The sequence below is a fragment of the Pyrus communis genome, chromosome 2 (genome assembly GCF_963583255.1).
Source record: "Pyrus communis chromosome 2, drPyrComm1.1, whole genome shotgun sequence".
NCBI lineage: Eukaryota > Viridiplantae > Streptophyta > Magnoliopsida > Rosales > Rosaceae > Pyrus > Pyrus communis.
In genome coordinates this window covers 43337-65385 of record NC_084804.1, presented here as the reverse complement: position 1 = coordinate 65385, position 22049 = coordinate 43337, and the positions used below count along the sequence as shown (strand labels likewise).

General features: G+C 37.5%; 1 long non-coding RNA gene across 2 annotated transcripts; it reads right to left on the bottom strand.

Annotated features, from left to right (window-relative positions):
* Window positions 1-17904: 17904 nt before the first annotated feature.
* LOC137726232 (uncharacterized) lies at window positions 17905-20857 on the bottom strand. Of its 2 annotated transcripts, none has more exons than XR_011067604.1 (8): window positions 20573-20857; window positions 20413-20460; window positions 20198-20273; window positions 19511-20014; window positions 18923-18983; window positions 18768-18821; window positions 18250-18301; window positions 17905-18069 (listed from the first exon to the last, which is right to left on the bottom strand). It is a non-coding gene; the product is annotated as an uncharacterized lncRNA (long non-coding RNA). The 2 variants fall into 2 exon arrangements; XR_011067605.1 differs by having other exon boundaries at window positions 19511-19956.
* Between the last annotated feature and the right edge of the window lie 1192 nt (window positions 20858-22049).

The window sequence follows — 22049 nt, the reverse complement described above, 5'->3', positions numbered from 1 at the left end:
TCTCAAGCCGGTGGGATGCACGCTGACAACGGTGAATAAGTTAATTGACTCTGTTACAAAATGCTGGAAGATTGATGTGCTGCAAACTTTATTTTTGGCAGAGGAGGTTAACTTGATCTACGCAATTCCGTTAAGTGTTCGTGATCCACCAGATTATTTGATTTGGCACCATGAGAGGCACGGAAAATTTACGGTCCAGTCAACATACCATGCGGTAAGGAATTGGTTACAACCCACAAATCGGGGGGCATCTTTCTCGAACTCTGATGGTACCACTATTTGGGCAAAAGTATGTAATGCAAAAGTGCCACCAAATCTTGCAATAAATCAGTTGCTCTTCTCTAAGTTTACGATGAATGTCAATGTCGCCAAGAAGGTTAACCGTCAACTGAGCTCAAGGATTGGATTCGCAAGCTTAAATGCCTTTCTGTCTCTTTCGCTTATCTTATCTTTGCTCGTGTCAAAATGAAATGTCCATAATACCCTTTAATTTAACATCTATTTAACGGAATAGACCAAAATGGACAAAACTAAGACTAAGTGAGACAAAATTGATTTCTGGAGATAAAATGAGATAAATAGTAGTTTTAGGGCCAAATCAACTAATAAACCTATTATTATATGAGGGATATAAATGGGTCCGGGTGAACTCTCATTTGCGAAATAGTAATTAGTTTAGTTTTGTTAAGAAAAAAGAGGAGTGTAATGCATTATGCATTGCCTCCACTCTCTTCATCTATACCTACCTCAAGAGCAACTCCACCCTTTAGGGTGATAATAGCCCGGACTATTGCCTAATTGGTAATTATTGCCTTAGTGAACATTAATTGCCTGAGTTTATTTTCACCCTTACATGAATTGCCCTGACTATTACATTTTGAAATTATGTTTATTAGAAGAAAAAAATTCGTATTATGTTTAAATTAAACAATCTCGTCAAGCTGCCTGTTGCATTTTATATTACAATTCCGTCATGGTCAAGCCACGATTCATATTCTCTTAGTTTTATTTTTTATTTTTTTTTGCATTTTTAATAATTTTTAAACATTTTTAATAACATAATGAATATGGATGGCTGATAGGAGCATTTTTATGTGACTTAATTGGCTTGTTCTCATGCATTTATGTTGTTTTTCCTTAGTTAGTTTAGTGTTTAAAGTCATTTTCGTGCAATTTCAGGTTTTAGTGTCAAAGTATGCAAAAAGAAGCAATTTGGAGCATTCTAGAGCATTTTTGGGCCAAGATTGGATAGTGCAAGCATGGAGGCATGAGGATGGACGAATTTGAAGGCTTGAATTCAGTTAGGGAGCTGCAAGGGGGCCTAAAAACCTTATTTCTAGAAGGCTTTATCTATTCACACATGGTGCCTAATTTCTGTATTGGAAGAACAAGCCGTCCTAGCTTGTCACTAGCCGTCCTAGCTTGTCTCCTAGCCGTCCTAGCTTGTCTCCTAGCCGTCCTAGCTTGTCACTAGCCGTCCTACCTTGTCTCCTAGCCGTCCTAGCTTGTCACTAGCCGTCCTACCTTGTCTCCTAGCCATCCTAGCTTGTCACTAGCCGTCCTACCTTGTCTCCTAGCCGTCCTAGCTTGTCACTAGCCGTCCTAGCTTGTCACTAGCCGTCCTAGCTTGTCTCCTAGCCGTCCTAGCTTGTCTCCTAGCCGTCCTAGCTTGTCACTAGCCGTCCTACCTTGTCCAAGCTACACACACATATCCTTTAAGTGTTTCATGTATAGAATTTCTGGTACAAAAAAACCTTTTGGTTTCAACTAAGTTCAAAACCTTTCCTAGCCCTATAAATAAGGCTTTGCAGCAAGGCACTAAGGGGATCACTCATTCACCCAATTTTCGTCCATTCATCTAGCCACACCACTCTACACATCCTACAATCCTAGAAACACAATTCCAGCCAAACACTACACCTTGCCGTGCCTATCCTCCATCCAATTCCATAATCCCTGATCCTAAAACACATCCCAACCATCCCATCCACCTTTGTGCCGTAGCAAGGAGAAAGAAGGAAAGACTCTTGGATGCTCAAGCTTCGTCGTTGGTGCATTCTAGGTGTAATTCGTTTTATGATTTCAATGTTTAATTTATTTTCCTTTCATTTTGCTATGAACATGAGTGGCTAAACCCCTATTGGTTAGGGGTGATTTCGAAGCCATAACTATGTGTGCAAGTTGATTTGATAAATTCCAGTTATGAGTTCTTGAATCGTGAATGCAATTGGCTTAACTGTGCGAGTAATAATGTATTTGTGTTTGTTAATTAGGGGTTGACACTTAATTGGCTTGCATGAATATGATGCTAGAATATAAGTTTGTTTCACATAATTGTCACACACTTATATTCACAAGTAGTGAAGGTTGCTAGTCACAATCGCGTTAAGTTCAATTCCTAGCATAAGTGTCATGATGTCATAGTCACAAGTGCTTTGTCAATGCTTATAGTTTTCATTGAACGTAATGATCTTTGATTGTATCTTTATTATGATGTCATGTAAGGAACTTTTGAAGAATACTTTGGGTTGTCGTATGATGTCATCCAATTCAATAACACAAGGAAAACTTGAGAATTAACTAAGTGATATCACGGTTAATTTGGGGTATTGTCATTCATAATTCTATGAAGGAATAACTGGAAATCGAGTCATTTGCATACTTGTCATGTGTGGAGAAAGAACCCCTAACTAGTCCATCATCCATTAAAAACCCCAAAAACATTTCAAAATCAGTTTTACTTTGCAATCTGTTTTCTCAACTTTAATTTCGTCCAAATCAAATCCCCCTTTACTTTGAAGTCTCAATTTAGTTAGAAATTGTTTTGGTTCATGTTTTTAAGTGTTTTGAGTCAAGTTTTCAACCAATTTCGTCCAAATTAGTGTAGGTGCTCAAAACTGCCCAGAAAGTGGTTTTTAGGCAGTTTTGAGTCTTCTAGTTGCTGTTTTGAGTTTTTGTTTTGTTTTAGTGTTTTAACTTTGGTTTTTCATTCTTTGAGTCCAAATTAGTGTTTTTAACTTTGTTTTGGAGTTCTTAGGTCAGTTTTCAAGAGTTTAGCAATCCCTCCTAATCCCCGGTTTTGAACGATCCCTACTTACATACTTTGCTACAATTGTCAGAAGAGGGTTTAATTTGTGTGCTTAATATATTTCGCATCAAATTTTTGGCGCCGTTGCCGGGGATTAGCAACTTTGCTAAATCCCTTGGATTGTTTTTGTTTCATTTATTTCACTTTGTTTCTGATTTTGTTTTAGTTTCTGACCTATTTTTGTTTCTTGTTTTTTTTTAGGTACTAGTGCATGACGCGGAGTTCTCAAACTGTGCATGCACATATCTTAGACTTTAACGACGATTTTGAACGTGATTTGAGAAGAAAGAGGAGGCATCCCAAACATAGTGAACCTAGTTCAAGTTCAGAGGCCGAATCTGAGTTTGAAGAAGTGGAAGAAGAAGTTATGGCAGCGGACAATCGGACCATTAAAGAGCTTTCGGCCTCAGGGTTGGCCAATGCCGCACCATTATGCATTCAATACCCCGCGGCTGCCCAAGGCAAGACCGATGAATTCGAGTTGAAGTCAAGCTTGTTGCACCACATTCCTAAATACCATGGGCTTTCCATGGAAGATCCAAACAAGCATCTTAAAGAGTTTGAAGTAGTTTGTTCAAGCATGACTCCCGTCAATGTTGACGGAAGTATTTTGAAGATGAAAGCTTTTCCGTTCTCTTTAATGGATAAAGCTAAGGATTGGTTATACGAGTTGGCTCCTGGCACTGTCACTTCATGGGAGAGTATGAAAAGAGCGTTTTTGGAGAAGTTTTTCCCAACTTCTCGCATCATTCTTCTTCGTAAAAAAATAAGTGGAATTCAACAAGATGAAGGTGAGTCTTTTCCTGCATACTATGAACGTTTTAAATCACTTGTTGCTTCTTGTCCACAGCATCAGATGAAGGAGGAGCTACTTTTGCAATACTTCTACGAGGGCCTCCTACCATTAGAACGTCAAATGCTCGATGCCTCGGCAGGTGGAGCATTAGTGGACAAAACACCTATGGCTGCCAAGACCTTGATTTCTAATCGAGCGTTGAACGATCAACAATACGAAGGAGTAGGCCAAAGAGGACCCCCACGGCAACATGTTCATGAGGTAAGTTCTACTTCCGACATTAATTCACAATTGGCTAATCTTACTTCTATTGTGTCTCAGTTGGCCGAGGGCATGAAGATGCAAGGACCAATTGTATGTGGCGTATGTTCTATGCATGGACATGCCTCTGAAAAATGTCCACAGTTGATTGAAAATGGTGGATGGGAAAGCGCCAATGCAATTGGGTTTCAAGGCCAAAACCAACCAAGGAACGATCCTTATTCCAACACATATAATCCCGGTTGGAGAGACCACCCAAATTTCAAATGGAGGGAGCCCCAACAATCTCAAAACCAAGGAGGCTTTAGGCAACAACCCCCTGGGTTCTTTCCCAAAACCTACGGCCCACCCCAAAATCAAGCCCAATCCGGCCCAAGTGCCTCAGGTACGTCCCTTGACAATGATGCACTTCTTAAGATACTAACTAAGTTGTCTAATGGGCAGGACGATCAAGCTAAGGCTATGCAAAACCAAGACAAAAGGGTGGATCAATTGGAGAAACAAATGGGGCAAATTGCCGAGTTTATGGGGCAGTTTCGTGAACAAGGAAAGCTCCCTAGTTCCACCGTTCCAAATCCAAAGGGAAGCTTCGAAAGTGCAAAGGCCATAACCTTGAGAAGTGGAGAAGAGATTGGGGCAGATCCTACACCATCACAATCAGGTCCCAAAGGTGATGAAAACTTGCAAATTGAAGAGGAAGAATCAAGCAAACCCACGGCAAAGGTGGGAAAGTCTTTGCCGCAAGTTCCTAGTGCCCCAAAACTGTCTAATTCGGCCAAAAAGGGTAAGAATGTGTCAAATTCAGTTTCTACTAATGCTTTTCCTTCGAATGCTCCTTTTCCTAGTAGGTTTATGCAAACAAGGAAGGAAGAAGCTGAAAAGGACATCCTTGAGACATTTAGGAAAGTTCAAGTGAACATACCCTTGTTGGATGCAATCAAGCAAGTCCCTAGATACGCCAAGTTTTTGAAGGAGTTGTGCACCACTAGGAAGAGGATGTCGACCAAGGAAGTGGTAAAAGTAGGTGAGAATGTGTCCGCCATCTTGCAACACAAACTACCTCCCAAATGCAAAGATCCGGGTAGTTTCACCATTCCTTGTGTCATAGGTAACACTAGATTTGAATCTGCCATGCTTGACTTAGGTGCTTCTATAAATGTTATGCCATATTCCATATATGCATCTATGAACCTAGGAGCATTGAAAAAGGATGGTGTTATCATACAATTGGCCGATAGATCTAATGCCTATCCAAAGGGAGTTTTGGAAGATGTTTTGGTGCAGGTTAATCATTTGATCTTTCCGGCAGATTTCTATGTCCTTGAGATGGATGAATCGGATCATGCACCCTCGCTGCCCATTCTACTTGGAAGGCCATTCATGAAAACGGCCCGGACTAAGATTGACGTGTTTAATGGAACTTTGTCCATGGAATTTGATGGGGAAGTTGTTAATTTCAATCTTTCCGATTCTATTAAGTATCCTAGTGAAGATCATTCATGTTTCTCTATTGATACTGTTGACTCTTTGGCGCAGGGATACCTTGAAGATTTGAATGATGATATGCTTGAAAAAGTCATTACAAGTGGTGTAGAAGTCAAAACCAAGGGAGCAACATCCATGCAACCCCACGGCACAAATACACTATCCTATGCCGTGCCTCCTAGTGAGGATTTTCTTGAAGTAGTTGCTGCCCTTGAGTCATCACCAATACATGATGGTAAGTTTCCTAACAAAGAGTCCATTCCCATTTCGACTAACAAGTTGCTTCCATCCATAATTCAGGCACCTATCCTTGAACTCAAACCTTTGCCAAGCCATTTGAAGTACATTTTCTTGGGAAAAAATGAGACATTGCCTGCCATCATATCATCATCCCTCACGGCACAAGAGGAGGAAAAACTCATGCATGTGTTGAAGGAGTACAAATCTGCCCTAGGATGGACATTGGCCGATCTCAAAGGTATAAGCCCCACAACTTGTATGCATCACATATTTCTTGAGGAGGGGACCAAACCAACTAGAGAGGCTCAACGCCGTCTTAACCCTCCAATGATGGAAGTTGTGAAAAAGGAGATAATCAAACTTCTTGATTGTGGAGTCATTTATCCTATCTCCAATAGTCGTTGGGTTTCACCTATCCAATGTGTGCCTAAGAAATCCGGAGTGACGGTTGTGGAGAATGCCGAGAATGAGCTTGTACCCATGAGAATCCAAACCGGTTGGCGTGTATGCATCGATTATAGGAAGATAAATGCCACCACAAGGAAGGACCACTTCCCATTGCCGTTCCTAGATCAAATGTTGGAAAGGTTAGCGGGTCATTCTTTTTATTGCTTTCTTGATGGATATTCAGGTTATAATCAAATTGTCATTGCCCCGGATGATCAAGAAAAGACCACTTTTACTTGTCCCTTTGGAACATTTGCATATCGACGCATGCCATTTGGTTTGTGCAATGCCCCTGCCACGTTTCAAAGGTGTATGGTAAGCATATTTTCTGATTATGTTGAAAGGATTATTGAAATATTCATAGATGACTTTAGTGTTTTTGGTGATTCTTTTGATAAATGCTTGGATAATCTCACGTTAATCTTGAAACGTTGTGTTGAAACAAACCTTGTTTTAAATTGGGAAAAATGCCATTTTATGGTTAAACAAGGTATTGTTTTGGGTCATATAATCTCTGAAAAAGGAATTGAAGTTGATAAGTCTAAAGTAGATCTTGTACGCTACTTACCCTCTCCTACTTCGGTTAGAGAGGTTCGTTCTTTTCTTGGTCATGCAGGATTCTATAGACGATTTATCAAGGACTTTTCCAAGATTGCACAACCCCTATGCCGCCTCCTCCAAAAAGATGTGTCTTTTGAGTTCAACGAGGCATGCGAGAAGTCATTCAAGCATCTCAAAGAGCTCCTAACCACGGCACCCATCATAACTCCCCCGGATTGGTCCATTCCATTTGAATTGATGTGTGATGCCTCGGATTATGCACTTGGGGCTGTTTTGGGTCAAAGGAAAAATAAACAGTCACATGTTATTTATTATGCTTCCCGCACTTTAAATGATGCTCAATTGAATTATTCTACAACCGAAAAAGAACTCTTGGCGGTTGTATTTGCTTTAGATAAGTTTAGATCATATCTTATTGGCACTAAAGTAATTGTTTTCACTGACCATGCAGCCTTGAAGTATCTTTTCACCAAAAAGGAGGCCAAACCAAGGCTCATTCGTTGGATGCTCCTACTTCAAGAGTTCGATATTGAAATTAGGGACAAGAAAGGTTGTGAAAACGTGGTGGCTGACCACTTGAGTAGATTGGTGCGTGAAGAAGAGTCCCTCCCCATTTCTGAGATGTTTCCGGATGAACAACTTCTGTCCATTGAGGTAAGTACCCCTTGGTATGCCGATTTGGTCAATTTCTTGGTGACTAAGCAAGTTCCTAACACCCTAAGCAAGGTCCAACGTGATAAATTGATACATGATGCAAGATTTTATGTGTGGGATGATCCATATCTATGGAAATATTGCCCAGATCAGATTATTAGAAGATGTGTGCCAACTTCTGATTTTAACTCAATTCTAGCATTTTGTCATTCTTATGCATGTGGAGGCCATTTTGGTACCCAAAGGACAGCTCGTAAAGTGTTAGAATCTGGTTTTTATTGGCCTACATTGTTCAAAGATGCTAGAATGTTTTGCTTAACATGTGATAGATGTCAAAGAACAGGTTCTATTGGTGCAAAAGACCAAATGCCGCAAACACCCATCTTCAATGTTGAAATCTTTGATGTTTGGGGTATTGATTTCATGGGTCCTTTTCCTTCTTCATTTGGTTTCACTTATATTTTGCTTGCGGTTGATTATGTTTCTAAATGGGTAGAAGCAAAAGCTACCCGTACTAACGATTCTAGAGTGGTTTCAGATTTCATCAAGACTAACATTTTCTCTAGATTTGGGATGCCGCGGGTATTTATAAGTGATGGAGGTTCACATTTCTGCAATAGGACCATTGAGGCACTCTTCAAGAAGTACAATGTCAAGCATAAGGTTTCAACACCTTATCACCCACAAACAAGTGGCCAAGCCGAAGTATCAAATAGAGAGGTCAAGCAAATCTTGGAGAAGACCGTGGGGCCTAACCGGAAGGATTGGAGCATGCGTTTAGACGATGCACTATGGGCATATCGCACTGCCTACAAAACACCCCTAGGGATGTCTCCATTTCGGCTAGTTTATGGAAAACCTTGTCACTTACCCGTGGAGCTAGAGCATAAGGCACATTGGGCCATCAAAACGTTCAATTTGGACTTAGATGCTGCTGGAATGCATCGGAAGCTCCAATTGAATGAGCTTGAGGAACTAAGGAATGAAGCCTACGAGAATGCCCGCATTTACAAGGAAAAGACGAAGGCGTTTCATGACAAGATGATTAGGGGCAAAACCTTCACAATTGGGCAGAAAGTTTTACTTTTTAATTCTCGTTTACGTTTATTTCCCGGAAAGTTACGTTCTAAATGGATTGGACCTTTTGTTGTTACTAATGTTTTTCCACATGGTGCAGTTCAAGTCCAAAGCTTAAGGAATGGGGTGGAATTCAAGGTCAACGGACATAGATTGAAGCCATACTATGAGAATGCCATGGGGCAGGTTGTGGAGGAGATCTCACTCCATGCCGTGGGCACCAATGGTGCCTGAACGTGTTCTTCGTCCGGCTGCAAGACGTTAAAGAAAGCGCTACTTGGGAGGCAACCCATGCCATTCAACAAAGGAAGACCTAGAAAGCACTCCAATTCCAGATTTGCGTTCCTAAACCCTTCTCTTTGTTGATTCCTTCTAATCTGCCTATCTAGTTGTTTTGCTTGCTGTTTGTGTGTTTCTTTGTGTGATTCTATGCTTAAAACATTGAGGACAATGTTTGATTTAAGTGTGGGGGGGTAACTAAGTGTTTTTCATTCAAATTCGTGGGATTTTATCACCCATTATTTCAAAACTTGTTCCTTGCTGTTTTTAAGTGTTTTTAAGCAGTTTTGGTGTGTTTTAGTATGTTTTGAAGTAAAAATCCGAAAATCAAAGAAAAATTTGAAAAATTTGTTTTAAAAAACCCAAAAAAGAGTTGTTTTTGTGTGTTTGTTTGTGTCTTAGGGTACCTTCCAACACAATGATGAGGATTTGGTTTTTAAATACATGGCTGTTAAAGAGAGTGATTAACATGGATGAAAGTTTGATTTACTCTATGTTTATGCTTGGTTGTGGTTATAACTTATGAATTCACATGCAATCATAAAAAATAAAAAAAAAAAAAAAAAAAATCAGTTTTTGTAACATGCTTGAAGGAAGGAACTCAAATTAACGCTACAACCTTGTGAGACTTGAACCTAAACGTTTATTTGGAGAGTTCAAATCTGTGCATTCTTTGTTTTCTAAAATCGTTGCATGATCTCATTATTCTTTGCTTGGTTGCTACTTAGAAGGCGTTTCATCATTTAGTTCCAAACACTAGAAGTCATGCCCATTTCATTCAAAGCATGGTATTGATTAGCATAACACATATTCAAGATGAAGTTGTGTAGTGACCACCACTTTAGCCAAAAAGCCGTGTGCCCTACTCCATTATATGTTTAGGTGTTAACCCCATTGAGCCTTGTTTAGCCTTTTCTTTGTTAACCCACATTACCCTCACCTAGCCTAGATTAGGACTATCCATACCCTCGTTCTTAAAGTATAGTAAGCATGATTCAAATGGAATTCCTTTATGACAGAAACCAAGTGTGGGGGAAGTTTTTATTTTGAGAATTATGTGCCATAAGCACGGGTAGAAAGAAAAGAAAAGAAAAATTCGTGGAAAAAAAAAAAAAAAAAAAAAAAGTATGAAAAGAGTTGAACAATATGAGAAAAAGAGTTCCAAGGTGTTGTTTGTTGAAGAAAGGGTCCAAAAAGTTGAATTCGGCCCCAAGAAGTTGTTTAAAGTCTTCCCCTTGTATTTTTAAGTTAATTTCTGCAAACTAAGTGAATTTTAAGTCTTAATTTCATTACTTTGCTTACTAATGCTTGAAGAACGTTTGTTTTCCCTATCCTTTCTTTGTTAACCAATACCCCAAGCCTCGTTGCAACCCTTAAACTTCTATCTTGAGTGTTATGTGTTTCAATTTGTTGAGTTTGAATTTGGTATGAGCATATGGTGTCACTGGTTCTCGCATCTAAGTAGTAGCATTCCATTCATGAGATCATATCTAAACATGCCTATTAAGTCCGGAAATTGCGTTCTTTGTGATACATATATGTGAGCATTCGTTTTTATATCTACATCAATTCTCTCACATATAACTAGTATAGGGTGTGTAGTTAGAAAATCTGAGTGAAAATAGAGTGCAAATCTATTAAGGATTGAGGGAATTCTCTAAGGCATGTTACTACATTCAAAACATTGTTTTAATTGGTTAATTGTGAACTAGTAAGTAGTGACTATGATTAAGCATGTGCTTAAGTGTTAAATTGACTCAAATCTGTGGGAATGATAATCTTTAACATGTCATGTGCATTGGAAATCCCTGAGGCAAACGTTGGAAGGTTTAGATTATGTTTGTTTGTTTTGTCTTGTTTTATTTCTTTGTTTTGCTCGAGGACTAGCAAAAGCTAAGTGTGGGGGAATTTGATAGGAGCATTTTTATGTGACTTAATTGGCTTGTTCTCATGCATTTATGTTGTTTTTCCTTAGTTAGTTTAGTGTTTAAAGTCATTTTCGTGCAATTTCAGGTTTTAGTGTCAAAGTATGCAAAAAGAAGCAATTTGGAGCATTCTAGAGCATTTTTGGGCCAAGATTGGATAGTGCAAGCATGGAGGCATGAGGATGGACGAATTTGAAGGCTTGAATTCAGTTAGGGAGCTGCAAGGGGGCCTAAAAACCTTATTTCTAGAAGGCTTTATCTATTCACACATGGTGCCTAATTTCTGTATTGGAAGAACAAGCCGTCCTAGCTTGTCACTAGCCGTCCTAGCTTGTCTCCTAGCCGTCCTAGCTTGTCTCCTAGCCGTCCTAGCTTGTCACTAGCCGTCCTACCTTGTCTCCTAGCCGTCCTAGCTTGTCACTAGCCGTCCTACCTTGTCTCCTAGCCATCCTAGCTTGTCACTAGCCGTCCTACCTTGTCTCCTAGCCGTCCTAGCTTGTCACTAGCCGTCCTAGCTTGTCACTAGCCGTCCTAGCTTGTCTCCTAGCCGTCCTAGCTTGTCTCCTAGCCGTCCTAGCTTGTCACTAGCCGTCCTACCTTGTCCAAGCTACACACACATATCCTTTAAGTGTTTCATGTATAGAATTTCTGGTACAAAAAAACCTTTTGGTTTCAACTAAGTTCAAAACCTTTCCTAGCCCTATAAATAAGGCTTTGCAGCAAGGCACTAAGGGGATCACTCATTCACCCAATTTTCGTCCATTCATCTAGCCACACCACTCTACACATCCTACAATCCTAGAAACACAATTCCAGCCAAACACTACACCTTGCCGTGCCTATCCTCCATCCAATTCCATAATCCCTGATCCTAAAACACATCCCAACCATCCCATCCACCTTTGTGCCGTAGCAAGGAGAAAGAAGGAAAGACTCTTGGATGCTCAAGCTTCGTCGTTGGTGCATTCTAGGTGTAATTCGTTTTATGATTTCAATGTTTAATTTATTTTCCTTTCATTTTGCTATGAACATGAGTGGCTAAACCCCTATTGGTTAGGGGTGATTTCGAAGCCATAACTATGTGTGCAAGTTGATTTGATAAATTCCAGTTATGAGTTCTTGAATCGTGAATGCAATTGGCTTAACTGTGCGAGTAATAATGTATTTGTGTTTGTTAATTAGGGGTTGACACTTAATTGGCTTGCATGAATATGATGCTAGAATATAAGTTTGTTTCACATAATTGTCACACACTTATATTCACAAGTAGTGAAGGTTGCTAGTCACAATCGCGTTAAGTTCAATTCCTAGCATAAGTGTCATGATGTCATAGTCACAAGTGCTTTGTCAATGCTTATAGTTTTCATTGAACGTAATGATCTTTGATTGTATCTTTATTATGATGTCATGTAAGGAACTTTTGAAGAATACTTTGGGTTGTCGTATGATGTCATCCAATTCAATAACACAAGGAAAACTTGAGAATTAACTAAGTGATATCACGGTTAATTTGGGGTATTGTCATTCATAATTCTATGAAGGAATAACTGGAAATCGAGTCATTTGCATACTTGTCATGTGTGGAGAAAGAACCCCTAACTAGTCCATCATCCATTAAAAACCCCAAAAACATTTCAAAATCAGTTTTACTTTGCAATCTGTTTTCTCAACTTTAATTTCGTCCAAATCAAATCCCCCTTTACTTTGAAGTCTCAATTTAGTTAGAAATTGTTTTGGTTCATGTTTTTAAGTGTTTTGAGTCAAGTTTTCAACCAATTTCGTCCAAATTAGTGTAGGTGCTCAAAACTGCCCAGAAAGTGGTTTTTAGGCAGTTTTGAGTCTTCTAGTTGCTGTTTTGAGTTTTTGTTTTGTTTTAGTGTTTTAACTTTGGTTTTTCATTCTTTGAGTCCAAATTAGTGTTTTTAACTTTGTTTTGGAGTTCTTAGGTCAGTTTTCAAGAGTTTAGCAATCCCTCCTAATCCCCGGTTTTGAACGATCCCTACTTACATACTTTGCTACAATTGTCAGAAGAGGGTTTAATTTGTGTGCTTAATATATTTCGCATCAATGGCTCGATGACTTTTTCTTTTGTAATCCAAGAGTCCAGGTTGTACCACTTAGAGAAGTCTTTTACAATTATTTTTTTATTTTTTAAATTAAAAGAAAAGGATTAAAAGGATCGTCAAGTTTGAAAAATACAATTGCCCAAATTAATAGTGTGTTGCAGCACGAGCGTGCCGCCTAAATTCTTGTCAGACGACACGCGCCCACACATGTGTGAAGTGTAAAAAATATATATATATATATAACGCAAGTGACGTCAGATAAGCTCAAGTGAGACCTCAAGCTAATCTTGCTCAATTGATCAATCCCTAGGGGATGGGCCCACCCAATAGCCTTACCGATTGACATGGAGCTGGAGCAGATTTTATAGAAATTGAGGGATTCAATCAACCAATAGGTGGGACAACTTAAACGGGGTGGACAATAAAGTAAGCGGAGGAAAAAAGGGAATGGCCCAGCACCAGTAATAACTGATGTCTAGCGTTATGTTAGTTGTGCCGACAGCCCAGGGGGCAACTATATCCTGTCTTTGGAGGGTAATGTCATATGATTTTTTCAATCTAATAATGTATTTATTAATTATGTAAGGAAAATTGAAATGATGCACAATATGTATATATGGTGTCGAGTGCCGTTGACGTGCTTAATGGAATATACATATATGCATGCATTTCGAATTAAAATGGATGGATTCGTTGCGATTTTGGATTGTGAATTTGTTGCGATCATTTCCTTTTGAGAAATTATTAGATGTTACCATCACGTGACACTAACAATTAATAGTACCTACCAACAAGTGCACGATAGAGTAATGTTAAATGAAAATTTGACGTTTGGGTACAATCTCCCTCTACGCCGTTAGGGGTTTCTCCTTATTTTTTGCTCCGCCATACTGTGCCGTCACAAGATGAAGAAGCTCCGAAGGCGCTTTCGGACTGAGAAAGAGTGTGCTTCCGCTCACCCAAGTCCAGCTCCGTTTTTCTTCTCCTTTGATCTGTTTTAGCCTATGATTGACTTGGAATGCAACTCTCCTTTGGTTTTTAGGTCCAACCCAGATCTGGAAATCCGTATCGATGTTGAAAATGGAGGTGGGTTTCGGGTCAGAATTGATGAAAGTTACAGATATTTAGCTGATTCTGAACAAAATTTGAGTGAGCCAAAAGAGACCAGGTCTGGCCCAGGCCCAATTCTATCAGGGCAGTTGTCCAGGGACCAAAATTGAAAGGGGCACCCAAAAATAAAAATCCATATAATTAGGTATAAGGAAAAAAAAAATTTATCCAAAGTCCAAAATAGGGGTTGGAGGGCAAGAGCCCAAGTTTGACAAAAGAGTTGAACGACCTAGGTTTTGGGTCATTAAAAAAAAGAAAAAAAAAAACATAATGGGGACCACTAGTCCCCAAGTAACCCTAAGTTCCTGACATATCTTCATTTTTCCCAATTTCCCACTCCACTTTGTTTCCCACTTTCCCCACTGCCATGCATGCCGTCTTTGTCCTTTGCTCCTATCCATTGGCTACAAGTGCAGCAATTTAACTCTCAAAACTCACTGCAAGCTGTTGCACTGCAACTTCCAAGCCAGCAAGCCCGACAAGTACTTCTCATTCATCAACCCTTATGAGTTTTGAGGTAAACTAATATTTAAAATTTGAATTATTAATTCATAATTTAAAATAAAATTTTGCAAGTGACATGGAATTATATGATAATTGATGTATATAATTATTATTATTAATGAATTGAATTCTTGATTAATTGAATTATTTGATTTCATTTCAAACCCAATTTTTAGGTTCAATTTTATCAAATTTTCTAATATGTTAGACTATGTGTTAGTGCTTTTATAATATATAATAGATGTTTGGGTTTTTATAATATATAATATGTGTTGGAATGATAATTTTGATAGGAAATTTTTGTTATATCATGTGTAGGTAATTTTTGCAAACAAATTATCGAAGTCATGTCTTTTAGGAAACAACTATATGGTAATATGAAAAGGGAAAAAAAAAGGCAAAAGATAACGAAATTGCCGAAAGTTTAAGAGGATCTCTTAATAAAAAAATTTCTATAAAGAATGAGTCGGTTAAAAATCTGAGAGAAAATGATGTTGGTGAAGAGTCACAAAATGTTGTTGGGGAGTCTCATGATCATGAAATTGGTGGTTATGTAGAGAAAGATGTTAATGACGAGTCCCAGGACCATGAAAATGGTGGTGATTTAGAGGAAAATGTTGGTGATGAGTGTCAAGACCATGAAAATGGTGGTGATGTGGATTTAAATGTTGATAATAATCATATTGGTGTAGAGGAAAATATTGAATCTCCTAAACCTATTTTCCATTTAAACCTTTATGATACAAAAGTTTGAGATGGTCTTAATGTAGAAATGAGAGACTTACTTGTAGAAAAGAGACAAATTCGAGAAACTAATATCACTTATCCTAAGGACAAACTCTCTAGAAAAGTTTCCTTAGACTACTATGATTGAAAATTATGAACGGGTGAAATTTATGATAGGAAATGGCTCATGCATATGCAGAAAGAAGTTTTTAAAAATTGAAATTATTAAAATCTTACTTGAGGACCACTATGACTCAAGATAGATTAAATGGATTAGCAATCTTATGCATTGAAAATGATGAGATTGAAGACTTGGAGTATGATGATATAATTGATGATTTTGCTTCAAAAAATGCCAGAAGACAATTTCTCAAAGGTTGAAATTTCAAGGAGCTTTGTTAGGAGTGGTTGTATATGATTGTACTTTTGATAGTCGAGATTTAGGTACTATGTCCCCCCGTTGTATATTTTCTCAAGTAATATAATTTGAGCATGAGGGTCTAGCCCTCAGCTTCGTCTGGGTTCTGACCCTCATTAAATATTTTTTTTAAACATATGTTTCCATATTAAAAAAAGGCACATTTTGAACTTTCGCATTAGGCACCAAAAAACTTAGGATCGGCCTTGGAAGAGAGAACACCAATAGGTTCCGGATTCGGAGGTGTGTTTTGGATCAAAAATCTTGTTTGAGGTCCGAAAATAGGAGTTTCAGCTGGTTTTGATCGATATGGTGGTGGTCGAGGAAGTGGTGGTGGTAGTGGTTTCTTGTAAAATCATTGGGGAATAGGAATTCGGGGCCTTCGGATTTCAGGAGCAAGAGTTATGTTAAAAGTAACGAGAAGTTTAATCCCAAGCTTATCTCGAAGCGTAGTTGCAGCAATGGAGTTGCTTCAAGGAGCGGATTAAGGCCATTTCCAACCGACCGCTGGCTAGAGGGCTCGTTTTAGCCCTTTGGCCCTCAAAAAAATTAATATTTTAATGAACAATACAGGCCATATTTGCCTCTGTCTCCAACCAAGGGCCATAGGGCCAAACATAATTTATTATTTAAAAACTACAACTCAAATTCAAATCTAACAGCTAAGTGACTTTAGCTAACCGTTGGTAGCTGACATCATGCTAACGTCAGCTAGCCATTGGATTTGAATTTTTCTTTTGCTATAAGTAGGGTGGATATTGGCTATAATTCACACAACTTTGAATTCAATCTTTTTCAATTCAAGTTTGCAATGAATTCCAACTTTGGATTCTTTTCGGATTCCAACTGGGGGTCCTCATCCAATTCCAAATTGGAAGCAAAATGGACGCAAATGAGACAAGAAGATGAGGAGTCTGATGAAGAAGTTCAAGTAAGGCGCAACAAACAAAACAGAGCAGCAGCCATGGCTGCGACTATGGTGTGTCAGCCAACTGAGGAACAACCTCAATGGGGTGGCTCTATTGCTGGTCGCTCTTACAAACCACGAAACAGAGCGATGTCGCATGCCAATCTAATATACAACAGGATCTTGTTACACATCTTTGGGCCAAAAGAAGCATGGAGTAGGCGTTTAAGTTTTATGTTAAATGTTTTTAAAAATGTTGTTTAAGTTTAATGTTGTTAAATGTTTTTTGTATGTTGTATAATTTGTTTGTTGGTTAATGTTATTTAATGTTGTTTCATATTGTTTAATGTTGCTTCATGTTACTTAATTTAATTTAATGTTGTATAATGATTTAGGAAGTTACAGAAAAAAAAAATATAATTTAAAAATAATATGAAACAAATTTTGTGAAATAAAAGTTATAGGAAAAAATGGAATTAAAAAAAAATATGAAAAATAGAAGTTATAGAAAAAATTTTGTAAATAAAAAAAATAATAAAATTGTAAAAAAAAATTCAAATGCAACGGCTAGCTAACGTTGGCTAATTATTGCATTTGAAATTTTTTCTTAAGCATTCATGTCGAATATAACCGACGGGAAAGACGATTTTTTTGGCCAGCCCCGGGCTGGATGGGTGGGTGCATGCAACCAGCCCTCCAGCCCTATTCGATTTTGTGGAACCCTCTCAGATTCTACAACCCTCTGGCCTAGCCCTCGGTCGGAGATGGTTTTCAAACTATTTTCGATCCTCTAACCCTCTAAACCCTTCAATTGAAGATGATCAAACCAGAAATTGAAAGGCGGTTTGTATTCAAATGGCACTGTCATTGAAGATATGGTGGGAGTTCATCTGTGAGGGGTGGATAGTTGCATGATCTGATTGAAGCATTTAATATTCTGTCTCGTGTCAGGTACTTATTGGTTAGTTCCAGTGCACGTGGTGGTACTGTAATATCCCATAATTTCTCCTCGTGTCCTTTGCTGTGTTCAATTTCAGTTTCACTCTTCCAGTGTTGTAGTTTATCTCATTAAACAAATCAATCAATAAATAGATAAAGGAAAAAACAGCGCCCAGCTTCAATCACGGTATCTTGGTGTTCGACGTACGTGGCAGTATCTCACGTGTTGTTGAGTCGTTGACGCAGCCTGCTCACGCGCTAGGATTATTGATTACTAGCCTTCCGCACCTGCACACGGAAGGCTCTTCTATAATGACATTATTTTACCACGATTTAAAAATAAATTAAACATTAAAAAAATAAATGTACAGCAAAATATCTTTGTGCACAACATTTCTTATGAAAACTCCCATACATTTTGATAAAAACAGTTGTCGGCATGACATAGAAGATTAATATTATTTACGTTGAAAACGTTAGAAAGATGTTTACATACAAAAAAGATTACAACTGGAACATGTAAGTTTTCGTCCTGTACTGTTGGTTGAGGTAGCAGATGTTGTCCCATGAACTGAGCTAGTAAAAGCTGTATTCAAGACAAATAAAATATCAATCGTGGTTTATTGTCTTTCATTTTAAATCATATGGTGTTGCATTTATTCCAATTAAAAAAAAAAAAGTGAAAACAGTTTAAGTTATGATAGAAATTTAATTAGCAAAGCTACAACCCAGTGAGAGTATGAATTTATAGATTAGAAACAATTACCTTAGCATTTGCTAACTTTGTAAATCACGAACTTAAAGCATTAGTCTTGAAACTGTAAATCACGAGCTTGTTAGAGCAGCACTATTAATAGGAATGGATATATTCATATATTCGTTGACAACATTTAAGAAGTAGAATCTCAAATGAGATGAAAACTGTACATTCACTAAAACGTAAAATCCCAAATGAGATAAAACAATAAAAGATTCTACTCATATAAATATGTGATCATGAATGAATATTCAATATAAGCATAAAATTATCTCTTAATTCTATGAAAATAACGTAACAGAACTTTTAATGTACTAACAGTGTCCCTTTAACGTGGATAAATTCAATGTTCACCCTGTGAATCAAACCTCGAAATAGTTGCTATCAAAAAAAGGCAAACACTTTACTCCTAAGGATGTAACAAAAGTATTCCATATCTACCAAAATAATTATTTGTATTAAATACAAATTGAAATTAATTAGATAAGAAGACAGTCATATATAGTTTTGTATCATCTTTATCTTACTTGGAAAGTCTGATTCCCTTCTGAAATATCTCTATGACAAAGGCGCTCAAACCTCTAGTAAAGAGAAAAGACCAAATTGTTTCCATCACAAACAGCAAGTAAATTACAACAATAGGATGAACAACAAAACGATAGAGGAAAGATTAAGAGCTTACCCTCACAAAATCAAAGCTCAACAACATGCTTACCCTAACCAGAGAATCGTACAGAATAAATCTGCATCAACATGTAATCGTAGAAAAAATAAATTAAAATTTATAAATACCATCATTTCACTACAAATTTGAATAAATCCAGAAACGAGACATTGGAATAATCTTTTAGGTCTTCCAATATTAATAGGTTAGAAATTCAGAAGACAAAACACCACAATTCATTAAATTCAAAGTTGCACATATTTCTTCTATAGCTTGTATATCATGTTTTTTATATGATTGTGACTAAGAACTGATTTCTCTTTGATCAGCCTGGGCAACTCAGTTTTTTCAAAAGGCTGCAATTATTATACAAAGTCAACACATTATATACATAGAGGAAATTGCTAGTGTTAAAATTTAATAATACAAAAGCAGCAAGTACCAAAAGATTATTCCCTATAGAAAACTCAAATAGATTATATATCAAAATTCAGACACAAAGTCAGAGAAGAACATTATGATTATTGAGCTAGTATTGAATAATGGGTTCACCATATTTATAACTCAAGAAATGCATTAAAATTAATAGATTAATTAAACAGTTACCCCTATATTTGTTGCTTTGCTTTGCTTCAACCTGCCTGCTTTGCTTCAACCACCAACTCACTAAAAGTGCGTCCTCTAGTGAAGTTGTTGAAGATAATACTCAAAGTCCCACAGCAACATCAAATGATAGAAGCAAGACTTCTGTTAAAAGTCATATGATGTGTGCATTTACAAACATGAAGATTTTACGTGCGCAAGAAAGGGAATCACTCTATTAAAAAGAGAGGAACTACTGATACTGCAGGTACATTAACCGGACCACTAATTTTAAATGACAGCATATGCTCGAATAAGCGAAAGACTAAAAGACGAAAAGAAAAGGGTTATATAACGGTTTCAATGTTAGTGTTAGGGCCCTCTTAAACCTGGTTCCAGAATGAGGACAGTCCAACGCTCTCGTAGTGACTAATACTTATTGTGACCTTCACCCAGTTTGTGGTGTAGCACTACACCAGCTCATTCAGATGTGGCCACTGTCAAAAATTCTCCTCAAACTACAAAAACCTAATTCACCAAATAACCAAAAAGTACCCACTTTTGAATTCTTACCTTCAAAAATCCAACTCTTTAACAGTTAGAAACATAGACCCACAACCCATTGCTTTGCAGTTTCTAAATTATAATTCTTGGAATCTTTCAGCCTAAATAAACGAAAGGGTAGATATAACAAGGACTGAGAGACATTACCTTGTTCTGGCGTTTGGTTGTGTATGGAGTGGAATAGCTGAAAATCGACCAAAAGTCAAAATTCGGTTTGGGTGAACTGGAAAATCAGAACTAATTTCCATAAATAAGAAAGTATATATAATAGCATTGGAAAATCAGAAAGCCAAGCCTTTTTTCATTTTTCAAGATGAAAAATAAAAAAATAAAATGAATGGAGTGGAAGCAGAGGAAGAGACCTGGCCTTCGACAACGCGGAGCGAGATGCCCCTCGCTGCCATCATCGCCTAGTGGGAAGGATACGAGAGAGAGTGGAGATTATGTTGTATTTATACGCGGTAATTGGTAAAAGCAGAAGGGATCTGAGGAAATACAAAGATGAAAAAAAAAAAAAAATACCCATGAGAAAGAGCGGAGGAGATGCTGCCCAACGGAGGAGGGAGGAAGGAGAGAGGAGCCTGGAGGGCGAGATGTTGTACAGCGGAGGAGGAGGGATGAGATGCTGTCGAACTGAGAAGGATGTTGTGGTTCGTGGTTTGTGGTTCACGGTTTTGAGAGAGAACGGGAGAGATCCTTCTGGAAACAAATGGAAAAGCCTCGTTCTGGAAACAAATGGAAAGGCCGAACTTTTCCCTTCCCGCGATGACCAACACGTGTACACGTTCTTTATCATTTTTTATCGTCTTTGTGCCACAATCCTGTAGCCGTGTTTAACTTTCTGATATTTTTTAATCATTTTTTCGTCCTATAACCGATTTTTTATTACTTTTTTATTTATCCTTTTCTGTGCCACAAACCATGTGCGTAGGTTTAAAAGGAGGTGGATCGACAGTTCTTCCATTTCTATAATCTCTTTATGTCTTTTGTTTGTGTAGTCACAGCTAAGTCATGTTAATATTTTATATTAATTTTTTTTTATAAAAATAATAAAACAAAAAGTAATAGAAATATAAAATGTTAACGTAATTTAATCGTAATCACACAAACTACAAACAAGAAGGTACGAGAAGAGTATGAAAATGAGTGGCCAGACAATCTACCTTTGGTTTAAAAAACCAAGACCAGGTTAAAAGAAAGGCTTCACGGATGGTGGACATCCGGATAGAAAGGTAGAAACAGAGGAGGAGGAACAAATGAAACGGTAGGGAAGAAAGAGGCAGGGTATTATTTAAAAGTAAATTTACAAAATTACCCTTGTATTATATTATGCATTCATTTTTGCTGTTTTGATTTTTTTGGCGTAAGAGCATTTTGGTCAAATTATTTTTGTCGAAGTGCATGATCCCAATCTTTTTGTGAACATGCACACTGTTCATCACATTGTTGGCTTTAATATATAATAGAAGATTCTTTGCTAACTTGGCCAAAAACGCAAAAGCGTACAAGATCTCACGGTGAAAGTGTAATATTGCAAAACCAAGTGGTATTTATTCTATATTTGTTATAAGCGGGCTTCTGTCTATCATCAATATTCCATCAATCTATTATAACTATTTTTGTTTTATTTATGAAGAAACTTGAAATAAGTCCAAATTTGTAAGCAATTACTAGAAATAATTCAATTTTATTTAATTATTAATTTAAGTCCAGTGATTCATTGTCCACGCCATTTTATTTTCATTTTTTTGTCAAAATTACCCCTCTATTAACATTATCGTTTAATTCTAGATTTACTTGTATTATGAAATTAATTATTTATCTTTAAATAATCCCCTACTTGTAGAATTAGTTTTAAAGTATATCTCTTCTTCCATAACTCTTGTATACAATTTGTGCTGTGTTCTCCGATCCCCTTCCTTCTTGTTCAGTCTTTTCTTTCAAGTTTTAAAATTTCCAGAAAAATGTTCTCTTCCCAAGATAAATTAAACAGCCATAG